Source organism: Enhydra lutris, unplaced genomic scaffold (genome assembly GCF_002288905.1).
Source record: "Enhydra lutris kenyoni isolate GAN:26980312 unplaced genomic scaffold, ASM228890v2 scaffoldscaffold1, whole genome shotgun sequence".
In the NCBI taxonomy this organism is placed as follows: Eukaryota; Metazoa; Chordata; class Mammalia; order Carnivora; family Mustelidae; genus Enhydra; species Enhydra lutris.
The window spans coordinates 99,797,217-99,822,503 of record NW_019154085.1 but is presented as its reverse complement, the minus strand read 5'-3'; the positions used below and the strand labels follow the sequence as shown (position 1 = coordinate 99,822,503).

The 25,287-nt window shown below is 38.9% G+C and overlaps 1 protein-coding gene and 1 pseudogene across 1 annotated transcript in view; one reads left to right on the top strand and one right to left on the bottom strand.

Annotated features, from left to right (window-relative positions):
• Window positions 1-25,287, bottom strand: part of LOC111155763 (dipeptidyl peptidase like 10) — a 1,348,454-nt gene that overhangs the window by 958,929 nt on the left and 364,238 nt on the right. The gene's annotated exons all lie outside the window — the stretch shown is intronic.
• On the top strand, window positions 20,890-21,855 carry LOC111155887 (annotated as a pseudogene).

The following is a 25,287-nucleotide window of genomic DNA, read 5'->3' as shown; positions in this document are numbered from 1 at the left end:
AGAGCAGAGAAAAAAGAAGAGTCAGGAAGGATTATAAGTGTTTTACTTCAGTAATTTGGATTGAGATGGTATTAACTGAGATTATTGTACACTTCAGTATCACCAACTAGCATTTGATTTTATTGTAATATGCCTAGTTTTCCTGATCTGTGCTTTTGGGATTAGTGAATATGTAAAATTAAAAATCCAATGACCATTTACTAAGATTATCGAGCAGTTAATACCTTTATGATAATTCATTAAGATTTAAGAACAAATTCTTCTACTCAGATCTCCACCCATCATCTCCAGTTATTACGAAAGGAAAGTAATATAACTAAAATGAAAAAAAAAATTCTCTATAGCCTCTAGAGTATAATTGTACTTATTCCATTCTTTTTTGAGAAGTAATTAAAAGGGTTCAGAAAGAAAAGAATAGTTATTAGGCCTGCACTCAAAAATTACAAACTAGGGGCGCCTGGGTGGCTCAGTGGGTTAAGCCGCTGCCTTCGGCTCAGATCATGATCTCAGAGTCCTGGGATCGAGCCCCGCATTGGGCTCTCTGCTCTCTAGGGGAGCCTGCTTCCTCCTCTCTCTCTGCCTGCCTCTCTGCCTGCTTGTGATCTCTCTGTCAAATAAATAAGTAAAATCTTTAAAAAAAAAATTACAAACTAAATTTAACCATTAACTAGCTTGGTGGGTTTAAGTAAGCCATACAACCTTTCTCTGATTTAGCTTCAGACCATCGAATGGACTTACTTTAATCTTAAATGTTTTGTGAGAGTAAAATCAGCTTTTAAAGTGCATGTAATGTAAACATCTTTCAGAAATAAAACTGTGTTATACTCAGGCCTCCTAGCAGAGCCCAAATTAGAGCAGTGAACCTAGAGACTGGGGAAACTGTGACGATGTCTTTTTGCATTAACTGACAGCCTGAGATGGATGGGTGATTTTGTTTATTTCCTAAAGAAGGAGTGGTTTGGTGTAGAGGTTTGGAGAAGGAAAAGGAAAAGGAAACTGTGATAAATAATACAGGCAACAGGCTTACAGTGATCCTCACTCAGACTGGTTTTGAGCCCAACTGGAAATTGGTGGTGTTGTTCATCAGATCTTTCCAGTCTCCTTCCATCAGAGCATCTGGTAGATCAGTACTTCCTGGACCTCACTGCTCCCTTGAGTGAAGGTCATGTGACAGCTATGGCCATGCTGTAAGTGAAAGTGACATGTGTCCCTCTCAGGTCAAGCAATAACTGTCCATTAAAAAGGAACTAGCAGAATTTGAGATGGGGAGTGATCATCCCACCTGAGTCTCTGATTGTCTCCCATGGGCAGAGCTCCCCTGATGACCTATGTTAGACATTCTGTAGAAGAAGAAGAAAAAAAAAAAAAAGTGTGTGTGTATATATATATGTGTGTGTGTGTGTGTGTTACATCACTGAGATTTAGGAATAGCATAATTTAGACAGTATGGAATAGCTTCCCCCCCCCCAATGGAAGTATACTTTGCATATAATGTGTTAGTTTTAGTTGTAGAGCATGGTGATGAGATAAGGGCTAGAATGGGGACCAAAGGAGTTGGCCCACATTAGATTTTCTCCAGATCTAAGCCAAGCATCTGCATCAGGGGATGTGTAATAAGGAATAATTCCGTTAAGGGAAAGAGATGCCCAGGCCTCACTCCCATTGCACCATGGTACATAAGACTGCATTGGTACCCTTTAGTACCAGAGTGGTACCCGAAAGCACTTCTATGCCCAAAGGAGAAGGAGGTGAAGTGCTTGGAACTTCAGAGGTAATGCCCTTGAGTTCTCAGAAAACTCAGGGAAAGTTGGGAGATGAGTAACATACTGATTTGACATATTGTTGGTGATTCCTGGAAAATCTGGGGAAATGTTAAATTCCTCAGTGGCTAAGAACTATAGCACTTTGAACATTTATATTAATGTCTGCACATTTGAACCCAGTCATAGGTGATCCTTAGAATAACTGGATTATAGTGCTGCCATTTGCCTTTGATTGAAATATGGACTCACCTGAAAGAAAACAATTAAGAATCAAATACTTGTCATTATCTCCTTGGTGAGAACACAATGGCTTAATATGCAAGGAAAGTTAAGAAGAACATAACAAAGTTAGAAAAAATAAGACTACTAGCAAATCCCCCAATGCTAAGGTCTTTTCATTTCACTTATTTCCTCCCAGAGCTCACTGATCTAAAATCCAAGAACCATCACTTTTCATGACTAACTCACAACACTTACTAGTCCTGAAACCCAGCCTTGGATATTCCGTTCTGGATATGAGATTTCTAAATGTCCCATGGATTATTCCAGATCATGAAGAGGGCAGGTTATAGTCAGGATTCAATCCCACTAATGAGGTGATATTTATACGTTTTATTTTTAATACAAGAGGCTAATTATCCACTGAGTACTTCCATCTCCGATCTACTAGAACACAAGGCTATATTTAGTCATGCCAGATGACAGGGCAAAAAAGTTGTTTTGGGCTGTAATCAAACTGCATTTAAATATTTTAAAAGTTTAAATACTTTCATCCCTTATTTATACTTGCCCTCTTCTTTTAAATTATGCACAACTGTGAAAACACCCTTCCTGGAACCCTCATGCTTGATTATACTCTCAGCTTATGTATTTAAGATATTGGTTACTTGATAATTTATATTCTTTCACTTCTTATTGAATTTACATAAAATATTTGTCTTCCCTGGGCTGACACTTTAAATGAGAAGTGAGTAATATTGGACCAATTATTGAGCTTATTTGCCCTCCTATGTTTAACACAGTATTAATACCCAGAATTAGGGAAATTGAGTGAACTGTGGATACTGAGAGACAATTCCCACCAAGATCTCATTCTCACAGCAAAGTAGACATTTGGAAACTGGTGAACAAGAATCCCACGAATAAATAAACAACTTCGCCTTGAACATTTCCATGTTTGGCCCTTAAGCAACAAGTCAGTTTATGCATATGAATCCAAGAATCTGGAAAAAAATAAAGTAGAACAAATATCTCTATGCTCGATCCACATGATCCTGAATAATTGGTAGGATTCTGCATATTTCTTTGCCATCGGCCATGCAAATAAACCCAGTCCTTGCTGTCAGTTTCCTTCATTCTGTGGAAGAGCAAGTGTAGAACAGGAGGAAGGACTAGCAGTTAAGTCAGTGCAGGTACCGTATTCAATTCTGTACATATAGCACCTTCTTTCATACTCACAATAAACCCCAGTGCTGTACCTTTGCTCTCCCAGTTTGTAAATTAACAAACTAAAACATAGAGGTTATGCACAAATTCATACAAATAGTTGTGTAGAGTTAGACACCAAACTGCAAGCAGGAGGAATTTTAAGTTTTGCTTCTCTTTGCATCATAGCGATGCCCTTGTGGGGAGAGAGTTGGGGTCCACCCAACCAGACTTCTTGCTCACTCTTTCAGGATCACTTGCAAACCCGAGTGTCACAGATTACTTGTTCGTTTCATCTTCTGTCCAGGCACAAGGCCAATTCAGGAAAAGGATAAAATTAAAAAGAGCCCCATTTTGTTCCCCATGCACTCAATAAATATTACAGTTCCCTTGAGGTGTTCACCTAATACCGGTGTATTCACTGGTAGTCACTACGGAAAACGGAGGGTCCACAAAGTATTGCACAAAAGCAGAAGCTTTCAGGCTCACAGAAGGCCAGGGTTCCAATTCTAGTGGGCCTAAAGTTACTCATTCTTCCAAGCTTCAGTTACTGCATGGATTAACCTCAAATAGTAACCCATGCTTCTCAGTGTCACGAGGATAAAATGCGATAATACAGGCAAGAGCCTATTCTCTCTAGAGGACTGATACCTATCAGTTCCTTCCCTAACATGTGAGACAATGAAATGCAGAGCACGTGTCTGAGACACCAGGTGTCCTTATGCTTGTCAGAATGTCTTGCTCATGAAATTCTTTGGCTTTCATCCCTTTATTCTCTGACTTATCTTCCATCCTAATCTTACTATTCCTTGCATGGGAAGCCTCTGTATTTTTGAGATCTGTGTATTCAAAATGTTAACTGAAATAAATGTACGAAATCAGGGCGCTTGGGTGGTTCAGTGGGTTAAAGCCTCTGCCTTGGGCTCAGGTCATGATCAGGGTCCTGGGATTGAGCCTGGCATTGGGCTCTCTGCTCAGCAGAGAGCCTGCTTCCTCCTCTCTCTGCCTGCCTCTCTGCCTATTTGTGATCTCTATCTGTCAAATAAATAAATAAAATCTTTAAAAAAATAAAGAATAAAATAAATAAATGTACGAAATCAATGGTTGAGTGAAATGAAGTGCATTCTCGTGGGTCTACAGAAAGTAATTTTACATATTTCTGATATGGACTGACTTTTGCTTTCTTCACATCATTCCTATCTGATTAATCCTTACTAGGACGATCACTTGATTATTAAGGATCATCTTTGAATCCCAGTTTAATGTCCACATTATATAGCTCGTTTGCTTTCAGTTTATCACAAGTCCAAAGTTTCCTTTTGGCCCCTTATTTCAATAATTTCACTTAATAGTATACGGCCACATAGCATGTGGTTTGAATCTGGGACTTACATCATTTGTGCATTGTGCTGATGAGGAGCAAACAAGTAAAGTACCTACAGCTCGTTTTCTTCTAAGCATAGTGGAGGAAAGTGTGTCCAGTTGAGCAAAGCAGAATGACAGAGGTTTGTACATCCCTCATATTCAAGGTTTTGCTTCGTCTCTTCAAAATGCAGCACTATCATCTACCCCATTCCAATTATATTAAATGCAGAATGATTCATTAGTGCCAGCTGCCAATTTAAATTTCAAATGGAAACCTGCTCATTTGCTGACTCTTCATTCACTCCCTCTACCCCACCCCCACCCCCACCAACTTCTTTTTCTGCTTCTTTTTTTCAACTGATCTTAAAGCTACTTAATAGGTATTTCTCCTGAGAAAGCCTGCTCTAAGTGAGTAGTGTCTTTAAGTCAAAAACTACTTCCGTATTTTTCCCTGTGCCATAGCAATATTTTCTAGTTGCCTGCCGCTGCTTACGGACAAACCTCAGAAAGCTTCAAGTTAAGTGAAAAAATGAGCACTCCGCTCTCCAATTCAATTGTTCCAAAAGGGAGAAATGACTTTTCTTTTTTTATCCTGGCCAGAGGTAAAGAATTTGAAAATAACTGAGGCTTGAAAGAAAATACAGGGATCCAGGCAGGTAGACTTAACACAAAGTTATTAAGAGCCGTGTCTTTACTGTCTGTCAGTGGGTATTGTCTCCATCCCAGGCCCTCCTGCTCTCCGAAGTGATCGGAATGGACAGTCGGCTCCCAGAGAGTTACGGTATGACCCAGTGAGTGAGTCAGCCCCACTGCGAGTCCTGCTTGCTACCAGCATCTGAAGGACAGTGTATACACACTGCACTATAGATCACCCTACGCAGGGGCTGGCGTGAGTTTTAAGGCAGTTAGTAGAATACAAACTGAAATTTAGAGGTAATAGATGGTCTGATTCCTCAGTGAACTCTAAACCTGCACTCTTTATTCCCTCCTGGCATCTCTTTTTTAACATAAACTTTAAAAATTCAAGTATAATATATGGACAGAAAAATGAGCAAATCCAAATTGTCCAATTAGATGACTTTTCACAAAGTGAGCACATCCACTTAACTGGCATCCAGAGCAAGAAGCAAGAAACTTCCAGAACCCGGGTAGTCTCCTTGGGCCCATGCCTGAGGTTTGTCTGCTGTTTTTTCTGATCGGTTTAGGTTATGAGTTTGGAGGGAAGAATGTCACAAAGGGGACGGGCTCTCTTCTCCATGTTATATCAGGGAGTACATGATATCAACATGACTTATACTGGTGATGTTAACTTCGATCATTTCGGTTATAGTAGTATCTGGCTGCATTTTTCACTGTAAGAAAACACTTCCCTTCCCCTTCCACTACATTTTTGTGGATTCGAGACAGTAAGTCCAGGCTTCACTCAAGGAGGAGTGAGGCATGGGAATTACGCTCCACTTCCCGGAGGGAACATTTTTACCCATGTTGTTGTGTGGAATCTCCTGCAAGGATGATTTGCCACTTTTCCCCACCCGTTTATTTATTCAACATTTGTTTATATCAGCATGAACTCATGTATATTTATTTTATGGTTTGAATTGCAATCTAGCGTGATGTTATTAATTCTATCGCTCATATTGTTCCTGCTTTGGTCTTTGGGAGCTTGTCCGCATTGGTTTCTGTATCCCTTTGACATACTACCATCCTTTTGTTATGTATTTATTTATTTATATATTTATTGACTCCTTTCTTGCTTTTCAGCATAGGTATTTTTCTGAATGTTCCAGCATTACCTGGGATGTCAACTCTCATTTTAAAAATAGAATTGAGGCTCAGAATAGTTTAGTAATTTGCCCAATATAACCCAGGGGAAAAGAGCATGATTAATATGGAGGCCCAGAAACTCTGATGCCCAAGTCCCCAAGGTTTTGGCTTGACATTGCCTGCCTCACAAGATAATTAGGGCTAGCGAGAGCTCAGGACCCAAGAAAGGAGTACTTTACCACTAAACACCAACAAGTGGATTCAGAAATAGCTCTCTGGCCTTGGAACTTACGGAAGGAGGTTGGAGGCTACTGGGTCCCTGGTGGGACATTAATCATGAAACCTAAAATTAATCAAGGAAGCAGGGGAGCTCTGGGCTCTGTTACTAGTTTGCTGTTCTTATAGGCATACTACGGTGGGGGGTGGTTACAGAAAACTAATCTTGACTTGCTTTTTGTTTCTAACTCTGTTTTATTCTATTAGGTATCTGGATTGGTTAGCTATGTATCTCGTTAAATAGGGTTCTATGACCAAGGCAGCTAAGACTTTGCCTATTCCTGCCACCACTACAGCACCTAGACAAGAGAAGGGTTATTAGCATTCAGAAAGTAACCTTCCTGAGACTGAGGTCCATTAGTTACACATTAAAATAGGTTTTGCTTTTAGCTGGCCAAAGCATTCCAACTTAAGTCAGGTTGGCCAAACTACTGGATTAAAAGTACTCATAAAGAAATTTATCATTTGTATACAGGAAATAGACATTTATATTTATAATTATCAAAATACTTTTCCTAAATTCAGGGGGCAAAATGCTCATATTGGGGTATGTATTTAAAATGCCTGCAAAGGAGGGGAGGAGTCAAAATGGTGGAGAAGTAGCAGGCTGAGACTATATCAGGTAACAGGAGATCAGCTAGATAGCTTATCAAACCATTGCAAACACCTATAAAATGTCTGCAATGGGCATGTAATGGTACCCTTGCAAATTTATAGTAGTGCACTATACTTAACTTAGGAGCAAAGGACTTCGGGCACATTGAAGCCACAATTCCTTATCATGCTTTTAATAGTTCACTGTAAATTCTTCATAAAGGTTTCTTTATCCAAGAGGGAAAAAAAAGCTCTATATTTTAATAATTTTGAATCCAATTTTCATTAAATCAAACAACACTGGGACAATTTGTTTCATATATATACATATTTTTTTTTCTTCCCAAATCAATACTAGGCCAGTAAAGCATAGGTCATTGAATGGTATACAAAATACTCTGACAGTAACATAGGAACAAAAATATGAATGCCTACTGTACAACTCCAGATCATTAGTAGTGACATATACCTCAGGCAATGTACTTAGAACTTGCACTATCATTCTCTGACATATAATTAATCCATTTCATCATTCTGAGGCCAAACAATATTTAATGATGCCAATAAAAAAGTAATTAGAAACTGTAATTTTGACTTAAGATTGAGAATGTATTTATAAATAAAGCCCAATAAAGCAGTGATTGATCTAAATGTCCTATTCTAAGATATGCCGCTCTTGTCTCTCACCCAATGACATGGAATTACTAGAAAAGGAGGCAATACCTGAAATCATAACCTTTGGTTTAGGGATTGATTACCATAGTAGAGAAACAGACTTCCTGATTATCGAAAAAGACAAACATTTACCCATTAATTTAGGTAAAGAACTTTTTGACAAGTGACTGAAGGTTTCTTCTCCAGGCCTTCACTTCCCTAATGCCCCCATCAACCTGCCACTCACTGCTGTCTCTTAGCCTCTCAGCCTATGATTATTTTTGGATCATGGGGTACACAGACAAGCAACAACAATGGAACAGAAAACCTTTCCTTTCTCTGAACTGCTCAGTTCTGTGAAATCTGTGTGAAAGTGGTGGTGTCTATGAACTCTGTCTCATTAGAGCCAAACGTCTGTGGTGTTCCTTCGTGACTCTGTCATTGAAATGACAAGTTCTCTGAGCACTACGCATTGTTAAGGATGCATGGATTTGGTGGTGGCTCAGGGACCAAAAGCCACAGCTGGACAAAGGCTGAATGACCTGGCATGGATAACTGATAGTCCCAGGTGAAAATGCTACCCTTCAGTCACTGCTCCTTTGGAAAAACCCAAAATTAAAATATAATATGGGCCTGTGGTGGCTATGAGGTTAAAAGTAAAGCTCAAAAGTAGAAAAGCAGTGATAGTTTTAGCACATTGGGAACATTAAAAATATTAAATGTTTTTGAAGCACACTTTATCTGTAGGACACCAGAATAGGCCACCTTAGGATTAAAAAAAAGAGAGAGAGAGAGAAAGAAAAAATATGTTGTGTTTGCTTTCAACTTAGTAGAGAGATGTAGTATACCCACATGATACACTGGAGAATAATCATTAAACAACCCAGGAAAAACTACATAGTTTGGTTATAACAAATTGGTACCAAAGGGAAGAAAAAGGAAGGCATTATCATGGTATCAGAAGTAAAAACTTGAGTCCAGGGCGCCTGGGTGGCTCAGTTGGTTAAGCCTCCGTCTTCAGTTCAGGTCATGATCTCAGGGTCCTGGAATCGAGTCCCACATCAGGCTCTCTGCTCAGCAGGGAGCCTGCTTCCCCCTCTCTCTCTGCCTGTCCCTCTGCCTACTTGTGATCTCTCTATCTCAAATAAATAAATAAAATCTTTAAAAAACAAAACAAAACAAAAACTTGAGTCCATGCATGCTTCAAGAGAAGGACTATTTTAGAAATCATCTTGTTAATTTGACTGCTAACCTGACTGTAATTTGTAGATGGTCAAAGTAGGCCCATGGAATCCAAATAATCAACACGTAGGACATCCCAACATTCTGTTTGCAATAATTTGTGACATTTTTAATTTTTCCAGGGCAGTATCTCTTTTGAACACTGCTGTATTGCCAGTAGCCCAAAATGAGCTCAATATACAGTAAGCAACTGATTAGTATCTGTTCTTTAAGTGAATATTAAAAAAAAATATAGGGGCACCTGGGTGGCTCAGTGGGTTAAGCCTCTGCCTTTGGCTCTGGTCATGATCCCAGGGTCCTGGGATCAAGCCCCACATCGGGCTCTCTGCTCAGCAGGGAGCCTGCTTCCTCCTCTCTCTCTGCCTGCCTCTATGCCTGCTTGTGATCTCTGTCTGTCAAATAAATAAATAAAATCTTTAAAAAAAATTAAAAAATATATATAGTTGCATGGGAGTAGGTGATAGGCTGAGAAGACTCACAAGACTCTAGTCATACTTACAGCTGTGATTTATTACAGTGAAAGGACACCATGCAAAATCAACAAAAATAAAGTACATGGATAAAGCCCAGAGGAAATCAGGTGTGAGCTTCTAAGAGTCTTCTCCCAGTGGAGTCACGTGGGACATGCCTAATTCTTCCAACAACAAGTTGCAATAAATATGTTGAATGTTATCAACCAGGGAAAGCTCATTAGAGACCCAGTTCCTAGGGTTTTCACTGGGGGCTGGTCATACAGGCACTCTCTGCATAGCATCTACCAAAACTCTAGGCACCCAGAAAGGAAGTAGGTGTCCAGCATAAGCATATTGTTTGCAGAAACACTGTAGTTACAATGACCCATTTTTTACCAGGGAATAACCCTCTAAAAATCCATGTTCCCAGGTAGACAGCCAAGGGCCAACCTTGTAAGCATGACTAAGCAGATACAAGCCTGCTATGTTAATTCTTTTTGCACAATAGGTTTACTTATTTCTCTTTGGGAAACATCTGATTTTGTGTACCGATGACAACTGTAATGGGCAATTTGACCATTTCCTAATTAATTTGATCATGCATAACTTTTCAAAGTAGGCACAGTGCCGAGTGATATCTTATTTATAGGTCATCTCACCATTGCAAGCCCTGTGTTATTGCTAATAACATCAAGTTCTAATGGTGCTTCATGCATTGTATTTTCATACTGAACCAGCATCCTAAAGAGTTGATTGCTTTTTTTATTCACAATTTATAATCACAGCTCTTCTTTTATAGTACCTAATGAAAACAAAATATCAACCAAGAATAGATCTCAATTACCAATTAATTCAAAATGTCAGGAAATATGTGAATTTAAAATTGTTGGATTTCTTTTGTTGACAATTATAGCTCATAGAGAAACCAACAGAAGCATGATAACTTGAAGACATGACTGAGGGTCATCAAATGCAAGTTGAAAAGTGAAAGAGATTCATCAATGATGTAAGTGTTTAGATAGCCAGAGTTGGACATTTTATCAATTGTTTCTTAACTTTCTGAATTATAGTTATAATGCTTAAACCTTTTGCATTTTACAATATATATACCTGCCACATATGTATATTTGAATGTTACAGCAAGTTTTTAGTGTTTTCCTCCATTTGAATAATAACTGTCCTTTATTTTCTGTTGACCATATTCATTGGTCATTAACCTAAGCCATAATGTCCATTCAGTCATCTATAGTCATCTGCTTCTCCTCAGTGATGACAGATAGCAGGTGTGTTCACAAGAGTTGAAGACCTGAAGTATTTTCTCATATAAGACACTGAAATACATATCTAGTTTTCAATTTTTTTTTCCAGAAGAAATCTATTTTTAAACAAACTCTTATTTGGAGGTCCAAGTAAAAAATAAAAATCAGAGGGGCTGAAGAGCAAAAGATAGAGGAGGCCCAAAGCCGTACTCACTTCCTCTCTGGTGGCAACCTTCTAATAGCTCTCCAGAAAATATCACCAGCACTATTTACTCTTTTTGGAATCTAGCATTCACTTGTTTGTTAATATGCAAAGGTGTCACTTGATCACATTCACAGAGCTGGTTCAGCGGATGAGGCCAATTAAAGTTGCTCTGACCCCAAACAAGACAGGATAATGTTGGATTAGGGCACCTGGGTGGCTCAGTGGGTTAAGCCTCTGCTTTCCGCTCAGGTCATGATCTCAGGGTCCTGGGATCGAGCCCTGCATCAGGCTCCTGGGATCGAGCCCTGCATCAGGCTCCCTGCTCAGCAGGGAGCCTGCCCCACCCCTTGCCTGCCTCTCTCTGCCTACTTGTGATCTCTGTCAAATAAATAAACAAAATCTTTACAAAAAAAAAAAAAAAAAAGGGATAATGTTGGATTTCTCCACTACAGAGGTGACCTGACCCAAGGCTCCCTACTCAGGGATGAAGTAAGGGAATCCCAGAGCAGCTAGATTACACGTGCCGGACTTCTGTGCTGTTTGGTGGGACCTCACCCTTGAGTCTAGGTTTCTATACTCCATGGACATGAATTGGCTGCTACATGCAAACAGCGTTTTCACTCCTTTTCCGTAAAAAAACAGCCTTCACTCCCTTTCTGTATCTCTTCATTTTTCTTGAATGCATTTTTCTTCCCTCCTTTAATCTTTGTCCTTTTATAGTCTATACTCACTCTTATGTCTTTTGTCTATAAATTGCAATCATCAGGATCGTTGTGTGAGAATCAGCAAGTCCCTTTGTTCAGTATAAATTAATACTCATAAAATGATATAAGGAGAAAAAGAGCCTCTTCTTATCTATACTCTCGTCTGATAAATACGTTACAGTAAATTACCTAATTAAACAAGCATAACATGAAAATTAGATGTTTGTTTCTATACATCTTTGAAGAAGTAACCGTTTTCCTTCCTGTGTTATTTATTATCCCTTCAATTTGCAAAAGCTGAGTAATCAGGAATTCCACACCATGGCTTTAATTGCAAGCATATCCACTAAGTGCTGATGTGGGGATATTCAGCTGCTGAGCTTTTTAAAAGTGACAACTTTTTCTTTTCTTTTTTCTCCTTTTTTCTTTCCTCAGTAACTAAGGTGGCTTAAATAATCAAACCACGCCCTTATCAGCACAGTGTTCTTCACTATGCATAGTTCCCTTTAATAATCCAGTTACTTGACAACAAAGATACTGACAATGATAATAACTGTAACGCGAGGTAAAATTGGTTCTCTGCATGCCACGTGGTAGGCATCATGTAAGCACTTGAAATGCATCATTTCATTTAATGATGTCAACAAAATTATGTAAACATTTCTTAATACATCCGAGACAAACTAATTCAACCCGTGGGCACTTGCTCATCTCCAGAATTCTGCATCACAAAGAGTCAGGCCCACAGGCTCCCTTGCTGTTCATCACACCTCCTTGGACCATTAGCTCACTTCTCATCCCAGCAGCTGGTAGAGTCAACACTACCTTTACTTGTCAGGAAGACTGAAACTCAATGGTTTCCTTTCCCATGGTCTCTCTCACTTCCCATATCTTACCTACCACCAGGTTCTGCAACATTTATCTCCAAATTAGGGCTTCTCTCACTTTAAGATGCGGGAGACTGCTCTGGGGATCTGGTTAAAATGCAGATTCTGAATCTCAAGGTTGGGGACACATCCATTCTGAACAGCTCACAAGCTTCCAGGTGATGCTGCTGATCCCAGGACCTCACTAAGTAACAAGGTCCTCAGCAATGCTACAGCTGCTCAATTACCTCCTGTCCTCAATTACTGTCTGGACTATGAAAGGAAGTGAGAGGCTGATCTGTGGCTGAGATCAGGGGAGTAAATCCCAACATGCCAGCTTTTTCTCATGTTGCTCAGTCAACAATTACCTTTACTCCCCTTTGTCCTTCTTCCTTCTAAAGCTTTTAAGCTCGAGTTGGGGAAACATGTATTCCTCCATTACTTACTGGCCTTACTTTGGGGAGAGGATCACGAATGTCTATGGGTTGCTCAGCTAAATTATTCCAAAATATTTGTATCTGATGACTTTTTAAAAAAAAATTTTTTTTGGGGGGGGCGCCTGGGTAGCTCAGTGGGTTAAAGCCTCTGCCTTCGGCTCAGGTCATGATCCCAGTCCTGGGATCGAGCCCCGCATCAGGCTCTCTGCTCGGCAGGGAGCCTGCTTTCCTTCCTCTCTCTCTGCCTGCCTCTCTGCCTACTTGTGATCTCTGTCAAAAAATTAAAAAAAAAAAATATTTTTTTTAAAAGATTTTATTTATTTATTTGAGAGACAGAGATCACAAGTAGGCAGAGAGGCAGGCAGAGAGAGAGGAGGAAGCAGGCTCCCTGCCGAGCAGAGAGCCTGATGCAGGGCTCAATCCCAGGACCCTGGGATCATGACCTGAGCCGAAAGCAAAGGCTTTAACCCACTGAGCCACCCAGGTACCCCTGTATCTGATGACTCTTTACCCAGATGTCTTACCATGATGAAGATCCTGATTCCAGAAGTCTCCAAGGGACTTTTAGAAGACAGCCTGGTAAAATCTACATTGTGGACTGGTTGACTTTTAGTGACCTTCAAACCACAACTAAATTACCAAACATACAATGATGAACCCCTTCTCACCCCCAAAGTTATCTCATTGTCCCATGACACCTTCTTAGTTCATTTTCTTATCCTTAGGGATGATCCTGCCTGGAGAATGCTTTGCTAATGGAACAAAGTATGCGGCTCTATGGCAGGCTGTGGAAAGATGCCATTCAAACAAATTTAAAGGGCCCGGTATGGTGAAAAAACATTAGGAAAAATGGTGAACTGTTTTGATTAGTAAGTCAAGGAAATGCAAATGAATAGATTTTTATTGTCTCTATCTATAAGATTGCCAATAAAAGAGGTACCTGGATGGTTCAGTTGGTTACTCATCTAACTCTTGATTTTGGCTTGCGTCATAACCTCAGGGTCATGAGAGCAAGTTCTGCATCAGATTAAGTGTGTGTGTGTGTGGTTTTTTTTTTTTAAGATTTTATGTATTTATTTGAGGGAAGAGAGAGAGAAAGAGCAGGAACAGGGGGAGAGACAGAAGGAAAGGGAGAAGCAGACTCCCAGGAGAGCAGGGAGCCTGATGCAAGATTGATCCCTTGACTCTAGGATCATGACCTGAACTGACGGCAGACACTTAACCCCCTCAGCCACCCAGGGGCCTCTAAGATTAAATCTCTTAAGACTTTATCTCTCCCGCTCTCTCTCTTAAAAAAAAAAAAAAAGAAATTAAAAAAAAAGATTGCCAATTAAAGAATAATAATATTACTGAGGATATGAGTAACCTCATATATTGCTGGTGCACAAGTAAGTGTAAGGGAAATATATGTCACATCTATTAGAAATGTGTATGTTCTTTCCCGTGCCCACCAGCTCAACTATGGAGAACTGATCCAAAAGAAATTATTAGGCAAGTGTGCAAATATAATTTACTTACATGGGTTTAGATAAACACTGGATCATGTATAAATTGCATTTCTCAAGATACTGAAAACTCAAAAATAAATAAAATATTTTAAAATATGTAAATTGTTATATTATGTTGAACCATATTAAAATAATTGGTAATTGATGATCTATGACTTAAGAAAATGGCACTTCTGTATGGCTCAATTTAATAGAGCACATATGAGTAAAAAAATGTCAGCACACTATTAAATGCATTTATGCGTGTATATGTTTATATGTACCTAGAAATACATATTAAAGACTTCCAACCAAATGCCAATCATACTTATATCTAAGTGTTGGGATTATATTTACTTCTTCTTTTCTATATTTTATCATTTTTCTCTCAATGAACATGGGCAAGTGTATAATTTCAAAATAAATAAAGAGGCCAGCACTGAGATAACCAATTAGCAATTTTCCCGCATTACCAATTTTAAGCTCATTTCCAGTAACCCAAAGTTGGGGGTACTTCAAAGTATTTTCTGCAGATGGTGACGTGATAATATGTGTTATTAGAAAAAGTAATTTCCAGTTATTGTATTAGAATTCAGTAATTACTTTTCCCATAAAGAAAGTGAAAACTATTAAGAGCAAAAATGTGAAATAAATTAGCTTTATATCCTACACTCAATTAAACTATCATAGCAAGAAGGTAATGAATTAAGATAATTTGAGGATAGGAATAAGGCTTTACAAAGCAGAGATTTAACACTCTTCTAAAATCCATTAAAAGTACTCCAAAAGAAGATCACAGTAAAGCGGGTAGCCCACAAGATAGTTCAGAGACACTAGCAGGGTGCATGCTAAATAGGTAGAGAGTTTTCAGTCTCAGAAGTCTTAGAGGCTCAAGCACAATGCAGCTCAAGCGTGCAAAGCATGGCTTGGTGACAGTGGCCCAAAGAGTCAAGCTGAGTTTTCCACTGGCTTCACCACTTTCTAGAACAGTAAGATAATCCCGGTCTTCTGGGATGTGTTCTCTCAAGGAATCCACATACTATTTGAGCAGGCACTGATGTGTAAGCATTTAATTAATTATAAAGAGCCATTCCTAAATAGTATTGCTTGCTACTCCCCTACTAAAACCTCACCCATGTCGTCCCATGGCATCTGGAACAAAAATGGGATTGTTTTCTGGGTCTACATAGCTTTAGGTGGGGCCTGTCTCACCCATGTTACTCTCTGAGGTTCACACTGGCTTTCTCTCTGTTTCTATAGGCCAAACTCTTTCCTGCCCCCATTCTTTTGTGCTTGTTGTTCCCTCTACCAGGAACTCTGTCTCCTGTTCTTCGTGGGGCTAGGTTCTTGTCCTAGGAGCTCAAATGGCAGCCCCAACCATCAGGCAAACGAAAATAATCCCCACTCTTACACCTCTCATTTCCTATTATATCACTTTTTTATGCTTACTTTTCCGCATGGTACCTATCAACATCTGACACTCCTCCTTGTCCGTGAAGCCCAGGAAACAGGACAGGATGTATTCCCTGTGCCTAGAAGTATGGCACATAGATATTCAGTATACTGTTGAATAAATGCTGTGGCCACCATGGGAGTGGTCTGAATTGTTTCTTTTATGCGGTTACAACAGTTGAAGGAAGAAACTATGGAGCCCATGGATCCGAGCTTTCTAGAGTCCCAGCCGGAGCTGGTCCAGGTGGCTTTCTGAACCAAACACTGAACTTCTGTTTGGTTCTTCTGGGCACTTCTGTTTCACCTCACTTTGATATGAACTAAGCTACCAGTCACCAGATGGATGCTCAACACTGGCTTGTGTCACAATAAACCCCTAAAGAGACATCTCCTTACCTGAGAATTATGGCATTTTTACATATTCTTTATGATTTTTAGAATAAAATTTTACTGTATATAATCTGGATAATAGAAATTGTACCTTTTTTATAATGTGAGGTTATTCTTCAATATTGCTTAAATCTTTTTAAAATACACACTGCCACAATTTCCACATGCCTCGCCATCTTGCCAGACATCTTCCTCCTCACTCCCCACTTCCCTGCCTTGAGAGTCACTGAACTAGGACAGTGCTTCTCCAAGCATGATCTTCTTACCCTTGCAGGTGGAGAGATGTATTTTCAGAAGTCTTTGAAAACGTGAATCCTTCCAAAGGGGTATGATGCCTCCAACACAAGTTTGAGAATCACTGAGGTAAAAAGTTAAATGAGGGAGAATATACACTTAAATGCTAATATCTCTGGGAGATCAAACTTTCCATCCATCATTCATATTATAGTGAGTCAGCTTAATCAACTTACTTTCCCCCTCATGTACAACTGAGACTAGCTACTCTGTGAAAATTGGAGACTTTGGTGGAAAGAAGAAGGAGAATAGTAATTTTGTATCATGAAGATACAGGTCTTGTTCTCCAAATAGGAGCTCTGGGGCAACTGTATTAGCATAAGAAAGAAGGAAGGAGATAGAAAATGAAATTGGGGCTTTGTGTTCTGAGATAAACTATCATTTTAAATCTTGTTTATTGGCCTTGAGCTCAGGAAAAGAAAATGGAATTACCTTCTTCCATCTTTTTATTCCTGCCAGAATATGGAATTTAGACTTAAATTCTCCTTAGAGGTTTATTTAATTTCTTTATAGTTTAAGGCAACTGTTATAGGTTAATATGTTAAAACCAGACCTCAAACCTAATGGTCTTAATAAAGCAAAATGCATTCTGAATTTTCAAATCCAGTCTACGAATTCTTTAGCTCCTTAGACTGTAATCTCTTAAGGACAGGATTCCATTTGATTCCTTGTTGGAATCCCATAGTCCTTGGAATTGTCCCTAGAGTAAATTCTGTGTATGAATGCTTTTGAGTTCAAGGGTTGTGATTTGGGAACGCAAATGCTCATCTGCTGGGGCATGTTTCAGGTTTTCTACTTTAAGGAACTGGTCACGTCTGTGCCATTCATGTGTCTCAAACATGGCTCTAACATTCCTCCCTTGGTTACTGCCCTCTTGCCTGCATGAAAGAGGCCCTTATCATGCCAGAAAATAGTAGGTCACTTGCATATCATCTTCCCAGCAGGAGGCCAGGGGACTCTGTCATGGCCAGAGCTGCCAGCAACGTACTAACAGGCAGAAGGATGCCTCCATCGTGAGAGACCGTGTTTCTCACATCAGACCAGACAGTAACTTAACTTCATCCAGGAGAAACTTCAGGGGAAAAAACAAACAAACAAAACATGCCCTATTTCAATCACCTCTGCCAAATGAGCGGCATGCTCTCCATTTTGAAGAATTTTATAAAACACAGAGGACTCAAAAATGCAACAGGGGGAGGGCCCAGGTAGGGAGTAAAGAGTTCAGCTATATATTTCCTTCCATCATTCCATGAGCAGAAAGGAGTCCAATCCCACTTTCTATAGAGGGTCATAAGCTATTGCAGCTGCAAGGTGATTGGGTACAAGGGAAAATAAATGAAGCAAAAATGCATCTCCTAGAGTGGAAAAGACTTGAAAAAAGTTTAGTAAGGCCAAAAAAAAAAAAAAATGACTAGATTTTCAGCTTCTTATGCATATTGTGAGGGCAGAGAAGAATAATGTGAACATCTTCCTTTTACTGCTCAGTCTAATTTGGCATGCCATTATAATTTCTGGCTCAGTTAGCAAATGACTGGAAACACAGCTTTCTGCAATTTTCCCTAAAATATGACAGTTCTATAAGTTGTTCTATTGATGTACTTGAAACCAACCCAAGATGGGAGTGACTATTATTATTAATTTTTATTACCGGGAGGCTTTATAGGGGCCTGTGTGGAACTATCTAAGTGGCCATCTACATACTGTGATTATGAATTTGAGGGAAGGAAAGACTTGTCCAATTTCAGGAATAAAGATGCCTGGAGTTCTACCATTAGAGATTAGCTCCTTTGGATTACACTTCTGCCCTCTGGAGTAATATTTTTCCATATGAATATACTTGAAAATGTTACAAGAAGCAATCACTACTGTCATCTTCACATCAGAAGGGGCACAAATGTCTTGAAGTTATTGGAGGGGACGGAGAAGGGAAAGCCTATTTAGAGACAGACAGAAGAAGAAAAAAAAAATTTAAAGGGCTCAAGTTCTGAAGCAAGGCATTTAAGACAAGTATTGTTTTTCCTTACAAACAGGGTGACCTTAAGTAAATTACATAACCTCTTTGAACCTTGAAGATTCTTTTCTTTTTTAAAGATTTTATTTATTTATATTTTATTTTATTTATTGACAGAGAGAGCACAAGTAGGCAGAGCGCCAGAGAGAGGGAGAAGCAAGCTCTCCACTGAGCAGAGAGCCAGTTCTGGGGCTCGATCCCAGGACCCTGGGATCATGACCTGAGCCAAAGGCAGCCGCTTAACCCACTGAGCCACCCAGTCACCCTGAACCTTGATGATTCTTATCTGTAAAGTGAATGACAGAAGAGATTCAAAAAGCACAGGAAAGCAAGTCAAGACAATGCTAGATTGTCAGGTTGGCCATTACTACAGCAGGTTCTTCAGGGGGCCTGCTGAGAAGGTTAGCGTGACATCTCTTGGAAATGCCACATCAGCACCAGACCCCTGTTGGTCAAGGATGGCCCTGTAGGCACACACTGTCCCTCACTGGGCTCGTGCCTGTGCAAATGCATGATGCTGCCAGTTTGCACCTGAGAACAATTGGTACCAGCCCTCACCCAACTGGTCGCGACAGCAGTGTCTGGAGAAGAGGGAAGGTCGTGGATTGTATGTGTCTCAAAAGCAGTGCCAGATGCATACATTTTATGTGTATGTCTTTAGCTATTTCAGATCTACCTCCTGTCTCTCTGAAGTAAGTTCCTCAAGAGCAGCACATTGCTTTCACTCACTCTTGTCACACCTACTTTCGGTCAGTACTGTTGAATAAATGAAAGGACAAAAATAATTGCCTTTGTACTTTAACTGTGACTTTTTTTTTTTTTTTTTTTTTTTTTTTTGGTTTGGACTTTCCTTCTGAATTGCTTTTTTTTCTGTTGTTTTGGCCTGTTCTATCATTGGTGTTTAGCTTTTTCTGTTTAAGCACCTTCCATTTTTCAATTAACTTTGTTTTTACCATTTTTGCTTAGATGCAATTTTACACCTCCAATAACTGAGTTAAGGGTCTTTCCAAATCTTGTTTACTTTTAGATGCTTTAATTTAGTTCTTATATTACATCATTAAATTTCTTTAAATCCTTACTAAACTAGCTTTTAATTTTAATGATTTTGCTCATAGATCCTTTTTGTTTCCAATCTGTATTTTAATTTTCCTTGTAAAGGAAATGCTTTATGCTTTTGGATTAGTGTATTTCACCAATGCTGTCTCATTTGATTATTATATAGACCTTACGTGACAGAAATGACAGGAGCAAAATATGGTCTCTCCCGATTCTTACAACTAGAAAAAGCTCAGAGGTGTTTTCAAGTTGATGTCCAGTGGTTCTCACTCTCTTCTTTCCATTCCACCATGTGGGGTGCATCGTGAGAAATTACTGAAACAAGCTAATTGAAATCACTGAAATTATTCTCAAGAAAAGCTGGGATATGCTAACATTTACTTTACGGATGCAGTTAACATAAAATGCTACTATAGTCACTAGCCACTTAATTACTTACTTTTGCATAATGTGTTTACGCATGGTTCTGAACGCTCTAAATCTGTAAATGTGACAATAAAATAAAAAGAGAAGTTAAACTGGTCTTGATAACAGCTACACTTCATTGACCATTTGATTCTCATGTCCTCTCAGAAGCAGTCAGTATAACTCTTATTTTTCTTCTGTACTTAAATGGCTGACTTTATATTCCATAAACTAAAAATTCTAATTCTAAGGAGTTTTCTTCCTCTGATTTTTTTGCCAGAGCTAAATGTAAATATAAAGAATTGTGGTATGGTTACACACACACACACACACACACACACACACACATCTTAACCTTCATCTCTCATCTACAAAACCTAAAGGGAAATAGAATATTAGTTATTCTCATAATCAGTATGAAAATTTCCAAGGAAAATGTACAACACACACACACACACACACACACACACACACACACACACACACAATTTTAATTGGTAGGCTTAGGCTCAGCTTCCAGAGCTGACTTTGAAGAATATAGTGACTTTGAGCCACTTTAATTCCTTCACTACCCTCAGCTATGAATCAGGGTAAGACTTGTTTAGGGCTACTTTTAAAAGGTTGTCCTAAGGATAAAATGGGATGATGCATTTGTGAAAGGAATTTGAAGAATAACAAGTATCCTACAAGATTTCCTGTGCCTTGTAAAAGCAAAATAAAAAATTATATTTTCTTGTTAAGAAAATGATACATGAAAGAAACAAGCGTACGGCATGAACACGGGGAAGCAAAAGAAAGCAAGAAAGTATGCAACCATGAAGCGAATGCTTAGTCTCCAAGATCAGAGGCTTAAAGAGAAGGACAGATTTAAACATTAAAAAAAAAGAAGAAAAGAAAAGAAAGATGCCAGTGCACTCAAGGAAAGAGAAGTCCCCCCAAAATCCTTCCTGCTTATTCTTCCAATATTACACACAGCTGGGCCCACCTTACCACATCCTGGATGACACCAACTTTTTTTTTTTTTTAAAGATTTTATTTATTTATTTGTCAGAAAGAGAGTGAGAGAAAGCAACACAAGCAGGCAGAGAGGCAGGCAGAGGCGGAGAGAGAGGCAGGCTCCCTGCTGAGCAAGGAGCCCGATGCGGGACTCGATCCCAGGAACCTGGGATCATGACCTGAGCCGAAGGCAGCGGCTTAACCCGCTGAGCCACCCAGGCATCCCCCAACTTTTTTTTTTAATCATTTTTTAAAATTCATTTTCAGCATAACAGTATTCATTGTTTTTGTACCACACCCAGTGCTCCATGCAATCCGTGCCCTCTCTAATACCCACCACCTGGTTCCCCCAACCTCCCACCCCCCCACCTCTTCAAACCCTTCAGGTTGACACCAACTTTATCAACTTTTCCATTAAAGCCAGACTTGACTTAGTACAGTCAATGATGGACTGTCTTTACACCAAGTGTATCCTTTGTATAATTGACTGTGTAATGGCAGAAATTGAGAAACTGGGACAAAAGTGTTGAGTGGCTCTAAGGATTGCCAAGGATCTCAGATTTGAAAGATTTGTAAGATTACCATGCACACACAAGGGAACCTATGCAGATGACTGCTTAGTACAGCACAAGTGTTACATTGTGGCCACAGCCGATCAGGACCTTAAAGGAAGGGTCCACAAGATTGCTGGTGTTCCCGTCATGCACATTTCTAACCATAGGTACAACATTGATGATTATGGGGCCCTTCAGTTCTAATTCTTAAAAGATGGTGTTTCTCTGTCTTCCTTTAGCAGCTTTTTCTGTTGCCAGTTCATATTAGCAATATGCTAATAGTACGAATATTCTTCTTATCCATTTGTTCTGTTGTGAGCTGAGTATGGTTAAATACAGTCACTTTTTGATGTTGTTTTGAAATTGATATTTTGTTTCATTTTAAATATTGTTGCATCTTTTTATAAATCAGATGATTGCTCATATATAAAAAAGAAAATGATACATGAGGATTATGGAGAATCTGGAAGATGCATGCATGCCTGGACACAAATGTGGGTGGCCTTGGACACTCATTCCTTTCTCCCTTTCAGCAGTTAAGCAAGAAGCTAGCTGTACAGGTCTGAGATAAATCGATGGAAGAACAAGCAGATATCACAGACTGAGTTCACAAGATTTGGCCCTTTTTTAAAAGGTCATTTTCTCTGTCAGGAGGCTTCCATTATTATATTTACCTAGATGTTCCCTGTTTCCCTTTTTCTATATGTAGAAGATCACAGTGGTGGTGTTTCCTCATCAAGGATGCTTTTCACAGTATGTCAAGTTCTGCTGGTTCCAGAGTATTTCTTGATGGAAAAACAATATGAGTTTCTGTATCATGTGCCCTGAAATTGTTATCAATGAATTTTTTCATGTGCCTGTACCATGTGTCACAAAGAATGGGTATACCTGTTTCCCTTTGCACAAAAATAAAAGAATAAGTGCAAAATTAATATTAAGCCATGAATCCCACAGCCCATGGATAACCACTTAATGACATTTCTAACAGCACTTTGAATTCATTTGGAAACATTAAAGTGTCTGAAGATTCACAGCTAAAAGCAACTTGCCTCTGTGAGTTTTTCCAATCATTTATATAGCAAACTGATAACAGCCATGTATCAAGAAGATTTAGAGAAAAACAGAACCTTTTGCCCCTGAACTGTATGTGTAGAGACATTTCCCTGGGTGAATGGAACTTTCTTGGTATTGATATCCCTCTCTATAGAAAGTTATTTTGTATTTATTCACTTATTTTTTTTATCTTCTTCAACTATTTTTTTGTTGGCTACAAATACATAGCATTTTTTTGAGAATCTTAAGAGTGGTTAAAAAGGGAAAGAAAGTTGTGAAACACATTCCTTGCCTTCTGAAACTTATATCCTAGTAGGAGAGACAAGACAAGCACATGTAAATTAAGTGTTTCATTCACCATTATATTCTTAGTAACTGACAAATGGTACTCAACAGAATAATCTCCCTGATAGTACTGTAATGTTCTTGACTTAAAGAATGTCTTGTCTCATATCTATCCTCAACATGTACAAAACTTTCATTTGTAACAAGTCAAAATAAGAATGTATTCAAGTAATTTAACTAGGAAGTCCATTAATTTAAAATATGCTCATGTTGATAAATTAACCAATCAATTCTGTAAGCATTTCAAGTAAGACATCTTAGTTGAATACAGTTTAACAAAATTTCTAATAATGAAAATAATAATACCCTTCAAACACCAAAGCATTTTTCTTGAGGACTGTGGCATCTAAATAAGTGTATTCATAATTTAATGATGTGTTAAGGTAACAGTAAACACTGAAAATTTAATGGAATTTAAGGATAACAACTGGCTGTTTTAATGTATAAACATACTGTCTTTTAGTATATATCTTAAATCCAAATTGTCTCCTGTACCCTAAGGCATTAAATAATAATGAACTCAAACTTCTGGAATTAGATTGGTACTTAGATTGGTGCTTACATTGACTAACTATAAATCTTTTAGATTTTCCAAGGAATATAGGTTCACACATAAAGAAGGCTCCATGGGGAAAAAAATGAAGTATGACAATTTGCCACCTGCTTTGTTTCCTCAAAGCAAAAGTTTAAAAATAGTTGATGGAATTAGGTTACAAAAACCTATGTTATCACAGCAGTATCATCTGCATTTGATCCTGTGAATTAGGCAGGGTAGATTTTTCTTTCTTCCTTTCTTCCTTCTGTCCTTTCTTTTCCTTCCTTTTTCCCTCCTTCCTTCTCTTTCTTTCCTTCCTCCCTTCCTCCCTTTCTTCCTTCCTTAACTTTCTCCCTCCCTCCCTTCTTTCCTTCCATCTTCCCTTCCTTCCTTCTTAACTTCCTAACTTCCTTCCTCTTTCTCATATTACCCTCAGAGAAAACCATTTCGGAATTCTTTTTTTTTTTTTTTTAAGATTTTATTTATTTATTTGTTAGAGAGAGAGAGTGCACAAGCAGGCAGAGTCGGAGAGAGAAGCAGGCTCCTGGCCAAGCAAGGAGCCTGATGCGGTACTCGATCCCAAGACCCTGGCATCACAATCCAAGCCAAAGAGAGCAGCTCAACTGATTAAGTCACCCAGGCGTCCCAGTTTTGGAATTCTTGACAACCATGGTCACTAAAGTGTGAAAATTAAATTGTTAAATTCCATGTGATGAAGTAATAATAACAGAATTCCCGAGTGCTGTCAGAGGATTCTAGTGCAGTTCTGGTCATTCCTAATGCCAGGATATGGTAAGGGGGTGATTTTCACAGGTCAGAACACGTTATAAACAGGCCACAGAATCAAATGGGATGTAAGGTCAGGTTGGGCTTATGATGGGATATAAAGTGTAAATTGATATTTGATGGGACCCTGTCAAAAATTAACAGTATGTTTGAAAGGATTCAGTCATGAGTTCAAGTTTTGTAAGATAAAAAGGCAAAAGGGACCTCTAAAGAAACTGGAATACCTCTCATGTTCTTGATATAACTTTGAAGGGGAGATGCTTTGGACCTTAGCTAACTACCTCAGAGGAAGCTTGTCATTTTGTTAACACTAAAAGTCCTACTGGAACATCTATATCCATATCTATCTGTATCTATAAAGAAGCGAGCCTCAGAAGGGTCTGGTTGCCTTAATGTTTTTCTTGTGAGTACTTAGCTTAATCTTTATGAAACATGGTCTTCACATGCACATTCAGGAGAGAAAACTAAAGGTTTTATCTAGAATTTCATTCCCCAGAGGTATATACTAATTAGAAGACCATCATCAAAGTGTTGTAATTTTTACATGTATAAGAAAGAGGAGAATAGATTATACAGTATTTTTCTAGTATCACAGATGATTTTGACATTATTAAATTGTGCATTGTCTTTCATTCAATTAAATTCATGGTTTGCTTTATATATTTGAACCCTGTGGCAGAGACTGCCTTGCCGGCACCCGAATTCCCATTGTATCTTCCACCTGAACATATAGGTGGACTCCATATTCCAGCATCTTTGGGTATTAGGAGCTACCATGGGCCAAGTTCGGACCAATGGGAATGGCATGAAATTGGCCCATACAGTTTCCAGGCCTGCCATCTTCCATGATTTCTCTTTTCTTTCCATCTCCCAGCTTGATTAATACAGTTCCAACGGGACACTCCAAGACTCTAGAG